This window comes from Lissotriton helveticus, chromosome 7 (assembly GCF_964261635.1).
Source record: "Lissotriton helveticus chromosome 7, aLisHel1.1, whole genome shotgun sequence".
NCBI classification, from domain to species: Eukaryota; Metazoa; Chordata; class Amphibia; order Caudata; family Salamandridae; genus Lissotriton; species Lissotriton helveticus.
Window position 1 is genome coordinate 387,388,695 of NC_136068.1, and position 19,743 is coordinate 387,408,437.

A 19,743-nucleotide genomic window follows, 5' to 3' on the forward strand; every position below is an offset into this window, starting at 1 on the left:
CAAACTTAAGCAGGCCTAATAACGCTCATCGCGGGACGCGCGCGGGGCGAAGCCCGGGCAAAGGGCGGGCCCTCTAAGGCCCTCATAGGCCAGATAAGGCTGGGCTGGGCCCACTCTCTTCAATTCATTGTCTGTATACTGGATTATTATTCATTTATTTCCTCTTTTTTAAGTCTTGTTCACACATCTCCCTGTTATGCCTTCCCCGGCCCTGGAGGGCACCTCTATGAAGTTGGGGGGAGTCAAAAACGGGACTCTAGATAATTATTTTTCCCGGGCTGTGGGAGATGGGGACAAGGAAAGCTCTTTGGCCGAGCGCAGGGCGGAGCGTAGACGCTCTATCGAAAACTTGAAAAATAGGCCCCTTGTAGATAACTCTACATCACTTAGTGAGGAGCCATTATCGCAGGACGGCGTCCCTCTCCTGCTGAGGGATTGTACCAATAATCCTATTGAACCAACCTCTAACGTTACGCCCCCCATTAGCCCAAGCTGTGTGACTGTTGATTTAATCACCCAGCCCCCCGCCACTAAAACTAGGAAAGCCAAACCAAAGCCAACCCTTGTGCAAAGGGTACATGGCCCCCCACCTAATAAACGCAGGAGGAAGTCGAGGGGAGGCCTGGGAAAAACTAAAATCCCCCACTCTGATTTTGGGAGAACCTCAAAACATCCCCCAATCGCTGAGAGGATACTGGAAGATGTACATACAATACCTCCCGAAAAGGCTATTATTACTACCGATTTGGCCGATGCCACGGCAAATTATGTTCCCAATGTTCCACTTTCTGTTGTCCCGCTAGGAAATTTGGAATTTTTGTTCAGGTCACTGTTATTGCCGATTAGTGAGAGCATCAAAAAGGTTGAGATTAGACTCACTATCCTGGAGGCTACATTAAGAAGTATGAAATCTTCGGTTAGCCCCCAGGGTAGAACTTCCGAGACTAATCCCCCTCCTACTGTTCATCCCAATTTCCTTAACACCACAGTTAGTTTGGCACCTCCCCTGGCGACCGTTGTTGCCCCTCCTCCACAACCCCTTATGGCTAACCTAGCTCCAGTTCACCAACGAAAACCCATTATCCCATCTACACCTGTAGGTCTTGCTCCCCCTATGCCAATCTCTGTCAGTACTGCTCTCTCACCCCCAGTGAAGCCTGTTCCTAGACCGCGTAGACCCGATCTCCCCCCAGAGGCAAATGACCTTATGGTAATTATGGCCGGTGTTCCTCCACTTGAAGTGGGCGAAGGTGAGAACTTTTGCTCACTGAAAAGCAAGGTTATAAAGTGGTTGAACTTGAACAGACCCCTTCCGGCCCACCTGAACAACGAAATTATCATGGTGAGAAGGGTACCCTGGGTGGGTAAAACAAACAAATCTATAACAGGGGACTGTATTTTGGTCAGTTTTCGAGACCCCAGGACTGTTATCCATATATGTCATGGGAAGAATAGATCCCCCGAATCCACAATCCAGACCCTACAAGTGTTGTCTTTCTTCCCTCCTACCCCTATGTATCACGATCAAGCCCATGATAACTGGACGAGGGTCGTCCGGAGGGGTAGACACCATGATTTTAAAGCTCGACCAGTTTTCCATCGTCCGGTGACACCCTTCCATGACCTCAACCGATTTAGCTGTCTGAACGGACTCGAGGGGGTTGATTGACTGCCCCCTGCCCATGATCATACTCCACCTGTTCTTGGCAATGGTTTTGCATCAACTAGCATTAGCTCCTCTACCACCCACACCCCTGTAAAACTCCCAACTAGTGCCCTGGTATATTTAAGCTCACAGGGAATAGGAATTCCAAAAACCAATTTAGCCGTTGACATGGGTCTAAGCCTGATAATTGGTTCCTGCAATATTTCTGCACAAGCGTCTGCGATTGCCCCTACTGTACTCCCTGTCCCAATGGCTTCCCCTGTTGTTATTGAAACTTCTACTACGCCCATTCCAGCCCTCTTTAAACCCCCCCCCTTGTCCCTCAGGTTTTAAGTTTGTTAGTTGGAATATTGCTGGATGGAGTCGACATGTTACGATCTTAGGCTGGAGAGATATTCTTTCTAACTCCGACATCCTATGCCTACAAGAGACTTGGGTAACTACTGACGTCAATTTAGATGGTTTTGTGTCGTATAACAACCAGGCTCAAAGGTCTAGCATGGGCAGGGCTAAAGGGGGGCTGGTAATTTTATTATCTGTAAAATTCCCAGCTCGTTTGAAATTCTACCAGCCCGTAGGTCCACACTCCCAAATTTTAATACTAGAACTTGCCACGGGACAAATGTTAATGATAATCAATCATTATAATAACAAGTTTGATGCATCCGACACCCTAATGGTGGAGGAGCTGGGCTCTGCTATAAGTATCATTCGAAAGGGAACACAAAAACCAATGGACCTCATTTGGGGAGGGGACTTTAACTTTCGTACCTGCCCTCATTCTTTTACTAAGATCTGCGGGTTCGACGGGGATAATGGGGAATCCTGGGCCCATTTTGCTCACTCACCTTATGGAGACTCTCTTAATTCATTTATGTTAAGTATGGACCTTATGATACACCCCCCGGCTCCAGACGCTGATGGCAAACCTGTTCCTACCTTTGTAGGATTGAACTCGGCCTCAGTTATTGACCATGTATTGGTCTCTACGCATCTTGTTTCTTTTTGTACGGTCCCCATTGTTGTTGACCTCGGAAGTAGCGACCACAATGCCATCACCATGTCTATTTCCGCCTGGGGGTTACCAGCAAACAGCCACCGTCTGATAATTGAAGACGTTACCCCCTGCAGACAGAATGGTTTCCGTATAAAGTGGTGCTTAGACAATTCCGAGAAACTACAGGTGAAAATTATTGAAGCAGGGTTTGCCGCAATTTATAAATGTCTAGATCCAGAGGTCCCTAGTGAGTGTATTATAGCTTATTTTGTGGAGCTTGGTATTGTTATAAAAGATTGTCTTACTATCACCAAAGCCGGAATCAAGAAGGAAAATGTGGGGTGGTTCGATAGTATGTGTACCAAATCCCTGCGGGAACTTAAGCTAGCTTTAGCCGTACACCCCAGAGATAGGGAGGTTATTAAATCCCTCAGACTCACCTATAAAAACAACCTGACAAGGAGGAAACAAGAGTTAAGGGAACAAGCATGGGCTGCCCTCAACCAAGCCTCGGCACTGCGCGACAGTAGGCTATTTTGGTTAACGGTTAATAGTCCCTTCCTCGCAAAAGAAGTTCTCCCAATCATGTCAGCCCAGGTGAGTGAGGCAAACTGGGTTGCTCACTTTACCGGGATTTTTAATCCGCCTAGGATGGACAGTGTTAGTCTTCCTACCCTGTTGCCCAGAACAAAGTTGCCCTTGGACATCTCACTTCCTGAGGTTGTCACGGCTATTAGCCAAAGTAAAGGGGGAAAGGCCCCAGGACCCGACGGGGTATCGGTTGACCTATACAAATCCAACCAGACACTCTGGAGTCCACTTTTAACTCAGGTGTTTAATGCCTCTGTCCTAGAGAGTATCCCACCTACTTGGAGTGAATCTATAATTTTACCAATCTACAAGAAGGGAGATAGAGGAGAGGCTAAGAACTACCGCCCTATCTCCCTTCTTGATTCCTCCCTTAAGATCATGAGTAGGGTTCTCTTGGTGCGGCTGGAGGAATGGGCAGAGGAAAACAAAATGTTGGCAGAATCCCAATATGGATTTCGCAAAGGATTAGGGACAATAGAGCAATGCATTAATCTTGACCTCCTTATTGGAAAGTATACTAAAGCGAAACAGGGATCCTTATTTCTCTGTTTCGCTGATCTTTCGAGCGCCTTTGACTTAGTGGACCATAATTTATTATGGTCCACTCTCTTAGGTATGGGCGCCCCTCCAGCAATAATACATTTCCTGGCTAGACTTTATAGTAAATTATCAGCTCAAATCCGCTTTGGTCAGGCTGGGGAATGTACAGAGAAAATCGAGGTTAAGTCTGGTATTAGACAAGGTTGTGTGTTGGCCCCCTTGCTCTTTTCCCTTTTTATAAATTCTATAGAATCTGAATTGAAGAAGGTTGAGGCTGACTCCCCTCAGATTGGTGGCAAAGACGTGCCCGTCTTGCTTTATGCCGACGACACGGTATTACTCTCGCGCACCCCAAATGGGCTTCAAAAATTAATGAATTATTTTTATGATTTCATCAAGGACAGAAAGCTGAAAGTTAATAATTCTAAAACCTATATCATGGCTTGTGGTAAACGTATGAATTTAATAAAGCAGTTTCATTTTAATAATCAAAAAATTGAGGTGGTGGATAGATTTTGCTACCTCGGAGTGACTTTTAATAATAAAGGGACCTGGACACAGGAGCTTTCTAATGTAAATGCTAGGATGGCTAAGAGCTCCACTGGAGTCTTTCGTTTTGCTTCCAAGCTCGGTAGCCGCCGCATACCGGACATGCTTAACATTTATAGGCATAGGTATGTATCTATTGCCCTATATGGGTCTGGCTTATGGGGCTACAGCCCTCATAAGGAACTCCAAGTTACAGAGAACGGGTTCCTTAAAAGACTCCTTTGCCTGCCATCCTCGGCTTCCAATGAACTGTGTCACAGCGAGGCGAGCCTGTACTATTTAACCGACCTGTTGGGAATGAGACCCCTAATGGTTTGGAGGTCTATATGGGCTAAAGCAGAAACTGATTTTACTAGACAGATCATTTTAGATTGTCTTAAAATGAGCAAAGCCTTCAAAATCCCCTGGTTAAGTTATGTTTCTTCCTCCTACAGCACTATCCTTAACCTCGACATTGTTAAAGATCCATACAGTGCTGTTACTGTCTCCAAAAAAGAACTCAAAAATATTTTTATTGGGACTAAATCCAGCTTACGTAAAGCAAAATGTGGCTCCATGTCAACCTTTGTATTTTATCATTCAAATTTGTTGGAGGACCAGGGCATGCCTATGTATCTCAAGTTTATTACCAAGCAATCACATCTGTTTGTTCTTACGAGATTAAGACTTGGTATTGTTCATAACCTAGTGGCCTTCCCAGTGATGAAATTCCATAGCCAATCCCCTTGTCCCTGTGATGGCCAATCTAGGCAATGCACCCTGCACTTTATGCTTATCTGCCCTTTTTACTTACACCTCCGGCGCTATTATCTGAGACCTGTTTTTATAAAACACTCTGTCTACACTACTCCCCAAGCCATGAAATTGTTATTTGCTCTTGACTCCGTTGATACTTGCTTTTTTACTGCTACCTTTTTACTCAAAGCTGTGTCGCATAGGAAAAGTCTGGTGTTTTAATATCAGGTATTCTGTGTATCCCGCTTTTGTGATTGTTTTTAATAATCGAATAAAGCTTTGAATTGATTGATTGACTATAATAGGGGGTATGCTGATAGACCACTTTCAGAGGTTGGGAGGGAGAGATATAATATCCCAACCTTTAATTACTTTTACAAACTCTCGGATCTAGAGCAGATAGATTGACTTCCTGTAAGGACTCTGATTGAACCTACAGGTCTTAGCGCTTCCGTCAATCTTTTACCCTTAGATAACCCAGAACAAAGTGGTGAAATAAATAATGAACCACTACTGAATTCTCCTCAGCCCAATTCCCGTACAGAACACGTGGAATATTTCCACAAACCCAGAACAACATGGGGTGATCTTTTGCTTGGTATTTTGTTCTGGAACGTTGCGGGCCTCCGACTAAAGGCCGGAAACAATATATGGCTAGACTTCGTCCATGACTATAGTATTCTGGCATTACAGGAAACTTGGGCTACGACGGAGATTCATATACAGGGTTATAGAACCCTTTCTTCCCCAGCTTTACCATCGCCCTCTGGCAGGGAAAATGGGGGATTGGTAATATATGTATCTAATATCCTACCATTTCAGAGAATTGACTTAGTAAAAATGAACCCAATTACCAAATACTTACTCTGCACCAAACTAGCGCTAACGCCCTGGTAATAGTGAACTTTTACAACAACCTATCCATGGATGACCTAATTAGTGTAATCAAGGAAATGGGCCTCTGTCTTCACAAACTAAACACTAAGGCCTGCAAGGAGCTGACTATAGTTTGGGGTGGGGACTTCAATCAGACCCTCTGCAAGCATAGCGTTAATTCACTATGCGGCATAGTGGACGAAAATAATGACCCGATTACCCACTTTCCTCATACTGTAGCTGGGAACACTTTGAACAAAACCTTGTGTGGCTTAGATCTTGCCATTGCAAACAACTTAGTAAATCCTCCTGCACCTGTCGTCCCTACCTATAACGGTAGAGGAAGTCTTAGTATAATAGATTTTATATTAATTTCTGGGACAGTGGGAACGGCCCTTTTATACTGTAAAACACGTACTATAGCTCTCAGCGACCACTACCCGAAGAGTACCATTTTAAAATCTCCAAAGAATCATGAGAGGCCTAACATTGAAATTCATCTGAGCCAGAATAATCTTACAATGGACAGATTAAATGGCTATTCATTGAGATGGGAGAACGTGCACCCACAGGCCATTACAAGAACCTTGGTCACAACCTTTAGGCAAGAGTTCACTAATTGTTTAGACCCAACAACCACAAGAAAGGGAATACTGGATAACTTTTCTAAATTGCTGATAGCAATTAAGGATAATCTTTTTATTAAAAAGAAAGCCGGTAAACCTAGCGTTAAGGGGTGGTTTGACGGTCCCTGCACCAAAGCCCACCAGAATTTGAAAGCAGCCTTAAGCAGTAAGGACAGAAATCCAAAGGAAATCGCAGCTCTCAGAAGGACTTTTAACCAGGCAATAAAAATTAGGAAGAATACCCTTAAACAAGAACTTTGGTCACAACTTCACAGATCGTGTACTTTAAGAGATAGTGCCGCGTTCTGGAGAGTCGTGAAGTCTCCCTTCCTATTAATCACATCGGATAACCCTAGTATTGAAGTTGCGGTCGATGAGCAGGCGTGGGTTGAGTATTTCGAGCGGATATTCAGCCTTCCCTTAGCTGTAAACCGACCAGCTCCAACTGGGCTAGAACAAGGACACTTCCCGTTGCCAATCTACATTGACCAGGAGAAGGTAGTACACTCACTAAAAGCTAGCAAGAACGGCAAGGCGCCAGGCCCTGAGGGGGTCCCTATTGATCTTTTTAAGTACAGTATGGATCTATGGTCCCCAGTTTTAACCAGGGTGCTTCAGGCAACATGCGACCTTGGGCTTATTGAATCATGGTCCCAGTCAATCTTTGTTCCCATTTTCAAGAAAGGGGACCGCCAACTTCCATCTTGCTACCGCCCAATATCCCTTTTAGATTCACTGGGGAAAGTGGCCGGTCGTGTTATTTTATTGGGTTTAAATTTTTATTGTTGCATTTGAAGGATCGCAAGGCAAAGAATCTGCATACGGCAGAGCGTCAACATTCCGCTCTGGCCGTCAAATACGCAACATTTTTGGTGTCATGAGACATAGTACCCCTCAATAGAACTCTTGCTTTTAAACCAGCAACACAGAAAAAAAAGGAAAACATTGAAAAGCCCCCACCCCCCTCCATAGGTCCATGAAGCAGCAGGCCTCTACCCCTTCCCCTCCAACACCCACCTCCTGGTCTCCCCCTTCCCCTCCCCAGTGGCCCCACCGTCCCCTGAGCGGGAACCGGGCAGTAGAGTACTTATTTACACAATTTACAGTCAGGGCATCTCCACATTCAGACTATCACACATCAGATCCCACCGGCCTCGCGGCACGCCTTCTCACTCTAGTCCGTGGTAGTGCCTCCATTTAGTCCACACCCTCCGAAATTTTTTGGGACAGCCCCTGGCTTTGTAGGTCACCCTCTCCGCCGCCATGTACAAGTCCAGCCCTCTTCTCCACTCCTCCAAGTCTGGTTTTTCAGGCACCCCCCATCGTCGTGCGATGTCTCGTTTCGCCACCACCAGTGCTAACACCAAAAAGATACACAGGGGACGGGGTAGGTCTATATCTGTGGTCATACCCAGCAGCGTCAATCTAGGGTCTCGTGGTAGGTGCACCCCCAGTACCTCCCCCAGTTCCAGGAGCACATCCCCCCAGTATTCCTGAATGACTGCACAGCCCCAAATTATATGAAAGAAATCTGCAGTCTGGTGGCGGCATCTAAGGCACGTTGTATCTGGTATTCTGCCCATCCTAAACAGTCTCACCCTGTCGAAATATGACCTGTGTAACACTTTAAATTGAATAAGACGTAATCTCGACTTGATGGCCACCTCCCGTGGGTGCATGAGGGCCAGCTCCCAGTCCAGATCCTCCATGGAACCCACATCCGCCTCCCATTTAACTCGCAAGCTCCGTAGATCCCCTAGCATATTGTTGGTCAGGGTTTTGTACGTGAGGGACACTGCTCCCCTCCCTATCTGTTCCTGTAGCAGTCTACCCTCAAGCGGTGCATATTCTGGAATATCTGAGAGTGTAATGTGTTGTGCCCTCCATGCGTGTTGCAGTTGGATGTATTTGAAGTATTGGGTGTTGAGGAGGCCAAAATCGTCTTGGAGAGCCTGGAAAGTCTTTAGTTCCCCCCTCGCTATCACGTCTCCCACTGTGGAGATTCCGATGTCGTCCCATCTTCTGAAGCCTTTCAGCTTATGGAGCTCCTCCAGCCATCTACAGCACCACAGTGGCGTCTGTTTAGTAGGCCTTTTGTCCCACCCCGTCCTCCTGGATGCTCTATTCCAAGCTGTGATCGTAATCTTGGTGGCCGGGAGGAAGTGTCGTCCCATCTTCTCCCCGTAGAGATAGTGCAAGATGGTTTTGCCTGACCACTTAGACCTTTCCAAGGCGTACGTGGGGTGATCAGCTGCAGCGAGCAGCAATTCATTGATCGGGGCGAGGTGTTACGCCCAGTAGTACGCCTCGAGGTTGGGGAGCGATATCCCCCCACTATACTGATGGCGCTGTAGGGTGTCAAGCGCCACTCTAGGCTGCTTCCCCAGCCACAAGAAGGCTCGTAGGTCGGCGTGGATTCTATTCAGGGTGCCATTCGGTAAAGGATAGTATGTATTCTGGAGCGCATAAAGAAACTTAGGGAGGACGACCATTTTATAGAGCGCCGCACGACCCAGCAGTGTGAGCGGGAGCTGTCTCCAGCCATCCATCTCCGCTGTGGCTTCCAGCATTATGCGGGTTAAGTTAGTAGTGAAGGAGCGCGTCCGGTCTAACGTTATAAAGATTCCTAGATATTTGAAACCTTCCGTGGTGTGTATCAATAGCTCTGGTAGGCAGGCTCCCCGTTCCTTGCCCTGCGGATCATATAGGATCGACTTGTGCCAATTTATCGTGTGCCCTGCTCGCGCCCCAAAGTCGTCGAGTTCCCCAAACAGTGCTGGGATAGTCGTGTCTGGGTCGGTCACGAACAGCAGCACGTCGTCAGCATAGAGTGATATTTTTTCCTGCGTGTCTGCCGAGTCACCCCAGGTAAATCCTCGGATTGCCTGATTTCGTCTGATCCTGATCGCTAGGATCTCGATGGTGAGGGTGAATAGGAGGGGGGACAGCGGGCAACCCTGTCGTATGCCACGTCCAATGCGGAATTCGCGGGACAGCCTCCCATTAACCCGCACCCTCGCTCTCGGGCCCGAGTAGAGTAATTGTACCCACTGTAGGTATTTAGGTCCAAATCCAAAACGTTTGAGGGTCTCCATCAGGAAGGGCCAGTGCACAGCGTCGAACGCCTTCTCCGCGTCCAGGGAGAGGAACCAATGGGGTTCACTTCTCTCAGAGACCTCTTGCAGCCAGTTGTGGGTGCGATGGAGATTGAGCTTGGTCGCCCTATCAGGGAGGAAGCCGGACTGGTCCAAGTGGACCAACTCAGTGATGACCTGTCGCAGGCGCCTAGCCAGAACTGTGGCCAGGATTTTCGTCTCTACATTTAACAGGGAAATTGGGCGGTAGGAGGCGCAGTCATCCCTAGGCTTCCCCTCTTTGTAGATAGGCACAATAACGGCCAGTGTCAGGTCGGGAGGGAGGCTCCCCGCCTGGAGGGACCCTGTAAAGAGGGCTCTCATGCGACGTTGCAATAAATCGGCCGTTCGTTTAAAAAACTCAGCCGGGAAGCCGTTGGGACCCGGCGTTTTCCCAGGTTTCAGGGCCGCTATGGCTTCCGAGAGCTCCTCCAGCGTTAAGTCCGCCTCTAAGGCTGCATTAGCTTCGGTGGACAGGTTAGGAACCTCCATGGCCCCCAAATAGTGTTGGGCATCCTCACTGTCGCCCAGTTCCCTGGCCCTGTAGAAGTCCTCGTAGTACGTCGCGAAAGCCTCCGCTATGTCATCCTCCGTGGTCGCCCTCCTGTCCCCCTCCCACTTGATCTGTTCTACCCATCTCGAGGCGCGCTCCTTCCTGCTCAGCCAAGCTAAAAGTTTACCGGACTTGTCGCCCACATCATACAGCCTATGCAGCGTCGCCAATGCCTGAGTGCGTGCCTCGTCTGTGGCCAATTCCCGATATAGTCTCTGTGCGTCAAGCAGTCGTCGAAGGCTCGCCTCCTCCTTCTGTTGGAGGTGATTCGCTTCTAAGGTGAGGACATTCGCCTCAGTGTTCGCTATCGTGCCCTGCAGTGCCCGCATGGCCTCTCCTAGCCTACTCTGGATGCGGTCCCGGAGGACCGGTTTCATCGCCTCCCACAGAGTGACTCCGGAGTCCACTGATCCCTCATTTTCGGCCAGGTACACCCGTATGTCTGCCCGTATGCCCCCAAGAACTTCCGGCTTTTGGATGTCCCATGCTGACAATCTCCACTGCGCCCGTCTCACTACCTTCTCCCGCCCCAGGTGTACATACAGCGGGGAGTGATCCGAAATCCCTCTCGCCTTCTATTCCGCTAGGTCGCCCACCGTTATCTCTTGCCGGGCCACAAAGACATAGTCGAGCCTGGAGAAGACCTTATGGGCCCCTGAGTAGAATGAATACGTCTCTTGTGTAGGATGAAGCCATCTCCAGATGTCAGTGAGGCCCATGGTCTTCATGAGTCGTGCCAGCGCCGTTGTGTGGTCCCCCATGTGTGACGACCCAGATCTATCGTGGTCGATGGATATCACATCGTTGAAATCCCCACCTACCACTTGTGTTGTGTCCGCCGTGTCTAGCAGGATGGCGGTGATCGCCTTAAGTGTACGTGTTTGTAGCTTGGGGGGAGCGTATACAGACAGAATTGTGTAGCTGCGTCTATTCCACATCCCCTGAACACCCACATATGTGCCCTGTGTATCCAACCAGGTGCGCGTAACCGTAAAAGGCAGCGCCTTTTTTATAAGGATCGCGACCCCCCTGGAGTCTGAAGTGTATCCTGCATGCGCCAGTACAGTGTATCTCCCTCTCGCTATGAAGGCGCAGTTATTTCCTCTTAGGTGAGTTTCCTGTAGGAGGATAATGTCAGGTGACAGTCTCTTGAGGTAGGCGCTGACCAGACCCCTCTTAACCCTGGATCCCAGGCCATTTACATTCCAAGTGAGCACGGTGATCCCTGTATCATGTCTGCGTGGAGTATCTAGTGGGCTAGCCATGGGTCAAAACAACGCCTTTTCCGAGCAGGAGCTCGGTATGGGAAAGACCCCCGGTGTGGGTTAGTAGGGCTCTGCTGCTGTGTGACGAACTTCCCCCCCCTCTCCCCAACTCTCTCAACAACCCCAACGTGGGGTAACACTGTAACCAAACCCCATCCCGCACCCCCCTCCCCACCTCCCTCCCCTTCCAGTTGCATCCCAATCCGGGCCTCAACTATCCGCGGGAGAAGGCCTGTCGCCCTCCCACACATCCCACCCTCAATAAACAGTAACCAGTGTTAAGAGCACAAAAAACAGTAGTGGGGACGTGCCGACTTGCTTGCTCCGCATCGCCGAGCCGCCATCTTTTCCCGTTCCCAGTGTACCTTAGTTCACGAGTGTGAGTCTTGTGTGTCCACAAGTCCCTCATGGCCTGTAGAGTCCTGTTCCAATTGCCGGATTTCTTTAGCCAGAGGGTGCAACGAATCACTCCTCGGATCTTCCTCCTCCCCTCCGGACGCGCGGCCTTCTGATTCCTCCACATCTTCTTCCTCAGAGCGGATTCCATTTCTCAGGTTACCAACTCTCGATCCCGCCACTGAGTCGGCACCCGGTGACTCCGATCTGCCCCGTCTCCTGTCCTGCAAGTTCCTCGTCCCGTATGGAGTCACCGGCGTCTTGTTCTGTGTCCTCCTCAGTCTTCGACGCTGCGGCTTCGGCCTCTCCCACGCCGGCTGTTTTCGCAGTGACCGGTCGAGCACTGCCCGGCCCGCCGCCTCCCTACTATTCAGGATAGGGCGCTCCTCGAGCCACTGCCATGCGTCGTCTGGGTGTGAAAAGAAGATGGTCTTGCCCTGATAGATGACCTTGAGCTTGGCCGGGAAGAGGAGCATATATTGGATATTGAGGGATCTCAGTTTCGCTTTTACAGCGTCGAAGGAGCGGCGTTGTTTTGAGACCTCCTGACTGTAGTCCGGGAAAATCATTATGGTGGTATTTTCAAAGCGGATCTCGCCCATGCCCCTGGCTTCCCGTAGGATCAGATCTCGATCGGCAAAGTTCAGAAATCGCGCTATGACCGGTCGTGGTCTCGCACCCTCCGGTGGCTTGGCCAGAAGCGCCCTGTGCGCCCTCTCAATGATAAAGCACGAGGAGAATCGCGCCGTCGGGAAGGTCCTTTGGAGCCAGCCGAGGAGGAAGGCGGTCATGCTCCTTTCTTCAATCCCTTCTCTAAAGCCCACAAAGCGTAGGTTGTTCCGCCTTGACCTATTTTCGGCGTCGTCCACCTTCCACAGGAGTTGGTGGTGGGAGGCCTGGAGCTCTGCCATGTCCTTCCTAAGTTCAGAGACCGACTTCTCATTGTCCGTCAACCTTGACTCGGCTACCGTGACTCTGTCTGTCAAGTTTCGAAAGTCCTGGCGTAACAGCGTCACTTCGGACCCAACCTCCCCAATTTTGGTTTCCAGGGCCGCTCGTGAAGCTTGGATGTCCGTCCTAGACGCCTGTATGGCCTCCAGTAACATGTCCGTATCTTTGCGTGTGCCAGAGTGCACGGGTTGTGTTTCAACCATAGGTCGCGGAGCAGCGAAATTGTCCATTGGGCCCTTGCTCCGCGTCTTAGGTATCGTGTCTCCCTTGCCCATGCCTGGGCGTCCAGATGCCAGGAGCCTCCATGACGGAGCTCCGCTCCTCCGCTCTATCGCTCTACTCGTTCGTGTATCAGGCCTCGCCCTCGCGATGTGGGGCCCACCGTCTCTCCACCCCCGGGGCCGGGCTCTGGTCGTAGATTCACCCCGGCGGTGAAATAGGAGGGGGCCGTGGGGTCCAGGGGGTGCTCCTCAGGGGGTGCTCCTCGGCCTGCGCTTCGCGCGTGTCTCCCCGAGATTCTCACAGCCCAGTGCAGTCTTATTGCACACCGGACACCCCCAAGTTCCGCGCTCACAGTTCAGTTGCAGATACGACTCCAGATCAAAGCATTGTAGATGGCGACAGTCATGCCCCGAGCGGTAAGCTGTAGTCTTCGGAATGCGACTGGACACTTTAGGGACACCCTGGCGGCCGTCTGCTCCACCCCCTCCCCACCACTTGGTCCTGGAGTTCCTGGAATAATCCCGTTGGTGGAATTGCGTGTTATGTTGGTGATGCAATGCTCGGCAGGCAGAAGTCGGTACTTAATCAACCCTTAGAGGACTGAGCGCACAAATGGTCCGTGAACCAACTATAGCAGGCGGGAGCAGCAGCAGGCCATGACAGTTATTTGGACGGAGTCCCTGCCCGGCTGGCAGACGCGTTTCAGATCAGTGCCGGATCACAAGGCGCAGGCACAAGCAGTGCGGTTCCGGCGGCGGGGGGCTCGCGGTGACATCCAGCCGCTCCCGAACCGGCGCGGGTCACAGGGATTCCAAGGCAGTGGGAGCAAGCCCTCCCCCTCCAGGCAGGCCTCCGTGGTCCTCCGCTGCTCGAGAGCCGTCTCTCCGCGACTCCTCAGTGCGCAGCCGCCATATTGGTAAAGGCGGGCTCCGCCGCCGAGGTCAACCCCAGTGTCAGGTACTGGACAGGTGCGGCCCTCCTCACCTCGGTGTAAGGCTCACCGACGCTCCGTCTCTGCTCCCAGGCCCAGAATCTGCACGGCGGTGGGGCCAATGCGAGGATCTCGCCGTCACTATCACTCCACCACCATGACGGTCGCCATCTTGAGTAGGTGGTCGTCGGTCACCTCCGTCCTGCTCCTGTTGTCCGGCGGAGACGGCGTGTGACCGTCCGCCCGGCGGCCGCGCACCTGGTCAAGCCTCTATCAGCCCGCAACAGCGATTTACGGGAAGTCCGGCTCTCGACGTGCGCCTCTTTCTCCGGACTCGTAGGCCGCCAGGAAGATCTCCGGGGCATAGAGGAGACACCGTCACATACGACGGCCAGGCGGGGTCGTCTCCGTTTCGGGACGGCAGCAGCTCGTGGCAGGTGGGCAGGCGTCAGTTCCTTACTTTTTTGGTGGCGGTTCTGGGTCTTGGGGGATAGTAAATGCCGGATAATTAGCTGGCTCGGCCGGAGCTCTGTCCAGGCACGTCTAGTCGGCCATGTTGCTGGCCACGCCCCCCCCGCCGGTCGTGTTATTTTAGAGCGCCTTCAACTATAGGCTTCTGATAATAAAGTCCTTTCTGATTTACAATTTGGGTTCCGGGAGGGTATGGGAACCACTGAGCAAGCACTCAATTTGTCCTTATTGATAGGAAAATATGTAAGTGCTAAGGGCGGGGCCCTTTACATGGCATACGTCGACCTCTCTGCAGCATTTGACTGCGTTAACCATAACAAGCTGTGGACTATTTTAGCAGACATGGGTATAGATTCCTCTCTTTTAACCTTTCTGCGGGAACTATACTCAGATGCCACAGCTAAAGTCAGATACGGCATGAGGGGTGAACTAACAAAGTCATTTAAAGTTGAGCGAGGAGTAAGACAGGGTTGTGTCCTGGCCCCGTTTTTATTTAATTGCTATACTAATGGCCTGGAAAAAGCCATGTTGTCGGGTAGCCAGGACCTCCCCATAATAAATAAGCGTCCAATCCCTCTATTACTCTACGCGGACGATGCCGTTATTCTGGCCCGTACACCCATGGAGTTACAGCGCGCCCTCACAAGATACCACACGGTAAACAGTCATAATATCGATTCCAAAATATAGAATGGACATTATATCGAAGTAAAAATATAGAATGGACAAAATATCGAATGGACACAATGTAGTGGTTAAAAATATCGAATTTAAGGTAAGTAATATCGATTTTCAAAATATAGAAGTCAAAATATCGAAGTATACAATATAGGCATTAAATATATCAATTTTTTAATAATATCAATTTTTTTAAAGTGTTTTGTATGTTAGTATATGTGTGAAAAGTGTATATTAATTTTTGTAATGTATGTTTAATGTATTTTAAGTAATGAATTTTATGTTATTTAATTTTTAGCAATTATTATTAATTTTTAATTAAATTTTGCTTTTTAGTTCTGTAGCGGGTTGTGGGTTTATAGGGGAATAGGGTGGGAAGTAATTTAATTGTAATTAATTAAATATTTTTATTTATTTATTGGTATTCATTTTGAATTTATTGTTATTTTTTAATTGGTAATTAATTTTTATTAATTGGCAATTAATTTGTATTAATTGATTAATTGTTAATTATGTTAATTTTCTAAATTTATTTTCTGTAGCGGGTTGTGGGTTTATAGGGGAATAGGGTGTGAAGTAATTTAATTGTAATTAAGTAAATAATTTTTTTCATTTATTGGTATTGATTTTAAATGTATTGTTAATTAATTTTTAATTGGTAATTAATTTCTATTAATTGGCAATTCATTTTTATTCATTGGTTATTATTTTGTAATAATTAAATATTTGGTAATTATGATAATTGTATTAATGTATTTTCTGTAGTGGGATGTGGGTTTATAGGGGAATAGGGTGGGAAGTAATGTAATTGTAATTAATTACATATTAAAAATACTTTTTGTGTATTGATAATTAATTTACTGTTAATATTTAATTGGTATTCATTTTTATTATTAATTAGTTTTTGTAATTGAAAATTAATTAGTTGTTAAATAATTATGAATAGTTTATTATTTTTTAATAACTAATATGTAGTTGTATTTCTAATTAATTATTACATAATATTAAATTGGTTATTAATTTCAATTAATGATTTATTGGTATTGATATTTAATGTATTTTTAATAATATATTAAATCATTACTTTCCCTACTGTTAAACTCACTGGAGTGGGAATAGTAATTTTCACCCTCCCGCTATCCAACGCTTTTCCTACTGTTGCACTCTCTGGAGTGGGAATAGTATTTTTTACCCCTACGCTATCCAACGCTTTCCCTACTGTTGCACTCTCTGGAGTAGGAATAGTAATTTTTACCCCTACGCTATCCAAAGCTTTCCCTACTGTTGCACTATCTGGAGTGGGAATAGTAATTTTCACACTCCCGCTATCCAACGCTTTCCCTACTGTTGCACTCTCTGGAGTGGGAATAGTATTTTTTACCCCTACGCTATCCAACGCTTTCCCTACTGTTGCACTCTCTGGAGTGGGAATAGTAATTTTTACCCCTACGCTATGCAATGCTTTCCCTACTGTTGTACTCTCTGGAGTGGAAATTGTAATTTTTACCCTTCCAATATCCAACGCTTTCCCTACTGTTGCACTCTCTGGAGTGGGAATAGTAATTTTTACCCCTACGCTATCCAACGCTTTCCCTACTGTTGCACGCTCTGGAGTTGGAATAGTAATTTTTACCCTCCCGCTATCCAACGCTTTCCCTACTGTTGCACTCTCTGGAGTGGGAATAGTAATTTTTACCCTTATGCTATCCAACGCTTTCCCTACTGTTGCACTCACTGGAGTGGGAATAGTATTTTTTACCCCTACGCTATCTAACGCTTTCCCTACTGTTGCACTCTCTGGAGTGGGAATAGTAATTTTTACCCCTACGCTATCCAACGCTTTCCCTACTGTTGCACTCTCTGGAGTGGGAATAGTATTTTTTACCCCTACGCTATCCAACGCTTTTCCTACTGTTGCACTCACTGGAGTGGGAATAGTATTTTTTACCCTCCCGCTATCCAACGCTTTCCCTACTGTTGCACTCTCTGGAGAGGGAATAGTAATTTTTACCCCTACGCTATCCAACGCTTTCCCTACTGCTGCACTCACTGGAGTGGGAATAGTATTTTTTACCCCTACGCTATCCACCGCTTTCCCTACTGTTGCACTCTCTGGAGTGGGAATAGTAATTTTTACCCCTACGCTATCCAACGCTTTCCCTACTGTTGCACTCTCTGGAGTGGGAATAGTATTTTTTACCCCTACGCTATCCAACGCTTTCCCTACTGTTGCACTCACTGGAGTGGGAATAGTATTTTTTACCCCTACGCTATCCAACGCTTTCCCTACTGGTGCACTCACTGGAGTGGTAATATTAAATGTTACCCTCCTGCTATCCTACGGTAAAATATTGCACATTTTTTATTAATAACTTAAATTAATTATATCTTAATTTTAAGGTTATTTGAGTATTTTTAAGTATGTTTTAGTTAATTATATTTATTATTTCATTAATTTTAAATTACTTTTAAGACCTTTAAAAAAATTCGATATTTTGACTGACTATATTTTTTACAGACTATATTTTGGATTCGATATTTTTGTACTTACCTGTTTGTAGATAGGAATTCGATATTTGGCATTCTATATTTTGGTGACTATATTTTGCTAAGTCTATATTTTGTCATTCTATATTGTGTCAGTGATCCATACCACACATTTATGGCTACTATTGACCTAAAGGTGAATATTAGGAAAACCTTTGTGATGGTTTCAGGGCCAAGAATTAACAATATAAAGCCTATGTACCTAGATTCACAAAAACTAGAGACGACCCCTATGTATCCTTACTTGGGTATTACATTTGATCACAGAGGCTCTTGGAAACCGGCCGTAGAATCAAGAAAACTGTCCTTCATTAGAACAACTGCTGCTTTATGCAAGTTTGCGAACAAATTGGGCAGGGGGCCCATTGTGGAACTATCAGAAATATACAGAGCTAAATGCATATCAAGTGCACTCTATGGGGCGGGGGTGTTGGGTCATGCCAAGGTCGAGGAGCTGCAAAAAGTGGAAAACACCTTTCTACGTTTTCTTCTGGCAGTGCCTCAGGGTACATCAACTTATGCTATCCACTTGGAAGTAGGCATGTCTTATGTAGTAGATCTGATACGGATCCAGCCTCTTCTTTTGTGGCACCGAATTTGGACGGCACGTGAGACCACTCTTTGCCGGGGAATCATAGAGGAGTGTCTTTCCCTAGCTATGGCTCAAAAGATTGGCTGGATCGCTTACGTTAGAAAATTCTTTGTCGACCTTGGCGTGATTCAGTACTATCTTTCACCCACCTCAATAGCTGTCATCCCGAGAAAGAAATTTAAAAAGATATGCCTGGCTCATTTAGAATCTCTTCGACTTGTTAGTGAGGTTTCAAAAGTTACGGTCCAGCACTCACTACTGATACAAACATCTCTTAAAATCCAGCCCTATCTAACTTATAACTCGACGGGCTACGAGAGATTCTTGCTAACCAGGTTCAGACTGGACATTTTTCATCATCTGGTTACTTTCCCGAAAACTAACACTTGGAAAAAACCTCTTCAGATTTGTCCTTGTGACGACAGCTCACCCCAAACGACAATACATATTACATTGTTCTGTAAGTTTTACAATGAATTGAGGTATCATTGGCTTTTGCCTATCCTTAAAGTAATGGGTTTACGTAGGTGCCGACCAGCTTATCTGGCATTACAATTTTTAGACGCTGAACCTTTTGTCAGATTGATAGCAATATTTCTGAAACATAGGCAGAATTTGGCTAAACTGACAACATTAAAATAGCCTGCGCTATGTCACCCTATGAATTTCAGATCCGGGTGTTAGACCTGCGGTTGTTAAATTGTGTCAATTCTGTATTCTTTTTTTAGTTTTTGAGTTTATCTTTTCTTATTAGTTTGTATACGGGTGGGATTGCACAATGTGCAAAGAATTAACATGTAAATATAAGAGCGTTATTTGTTTTAGCATGCTTTTTATCTGTGTTGGCTATTATCTCTTTTCTTTAACCAAATTTTTAAATTGGAATGTATTATATTGTGCTTTTATGGTTGTTTTTACTTACACCCGAATAAAGCTTGATTTGATATGATTTGATTTGATATCTTTAAAAAAGTAAGCAAAAAAATGTAAACGATTATAGAATGTGGAATGATTAAGTTTAAATGTAATATAATAACAAGTTGACAAAGCAACCATTACAAGAAATATAAGTTAATTAACGAATTACTACGTGCAAAGTAATATTTTGGAGCGAAACCATCATCTTGAATTTATCTTTCATTTCCACAGAGGGATCATATTATTAATGTATATTTTAATTTATAAATAACTTTATGATCCTTCAACTGGAGTTTAATGACTTTCAACAGAGGATTTCAAAACATAATAAATAATATTTTTTTTAGTATGCAAGTATTTCTTAATGATTGAAAAATGTAGTATAAATAAACTATCAACGAAAAAACAAAATACTTTGGAATAAAAGAGAATGCTCTTTATCCTCTAGAGTGAAAACACCCTTCCACCACTTTCGCATCACTTTTCCTATCTTAAAAATAATGCA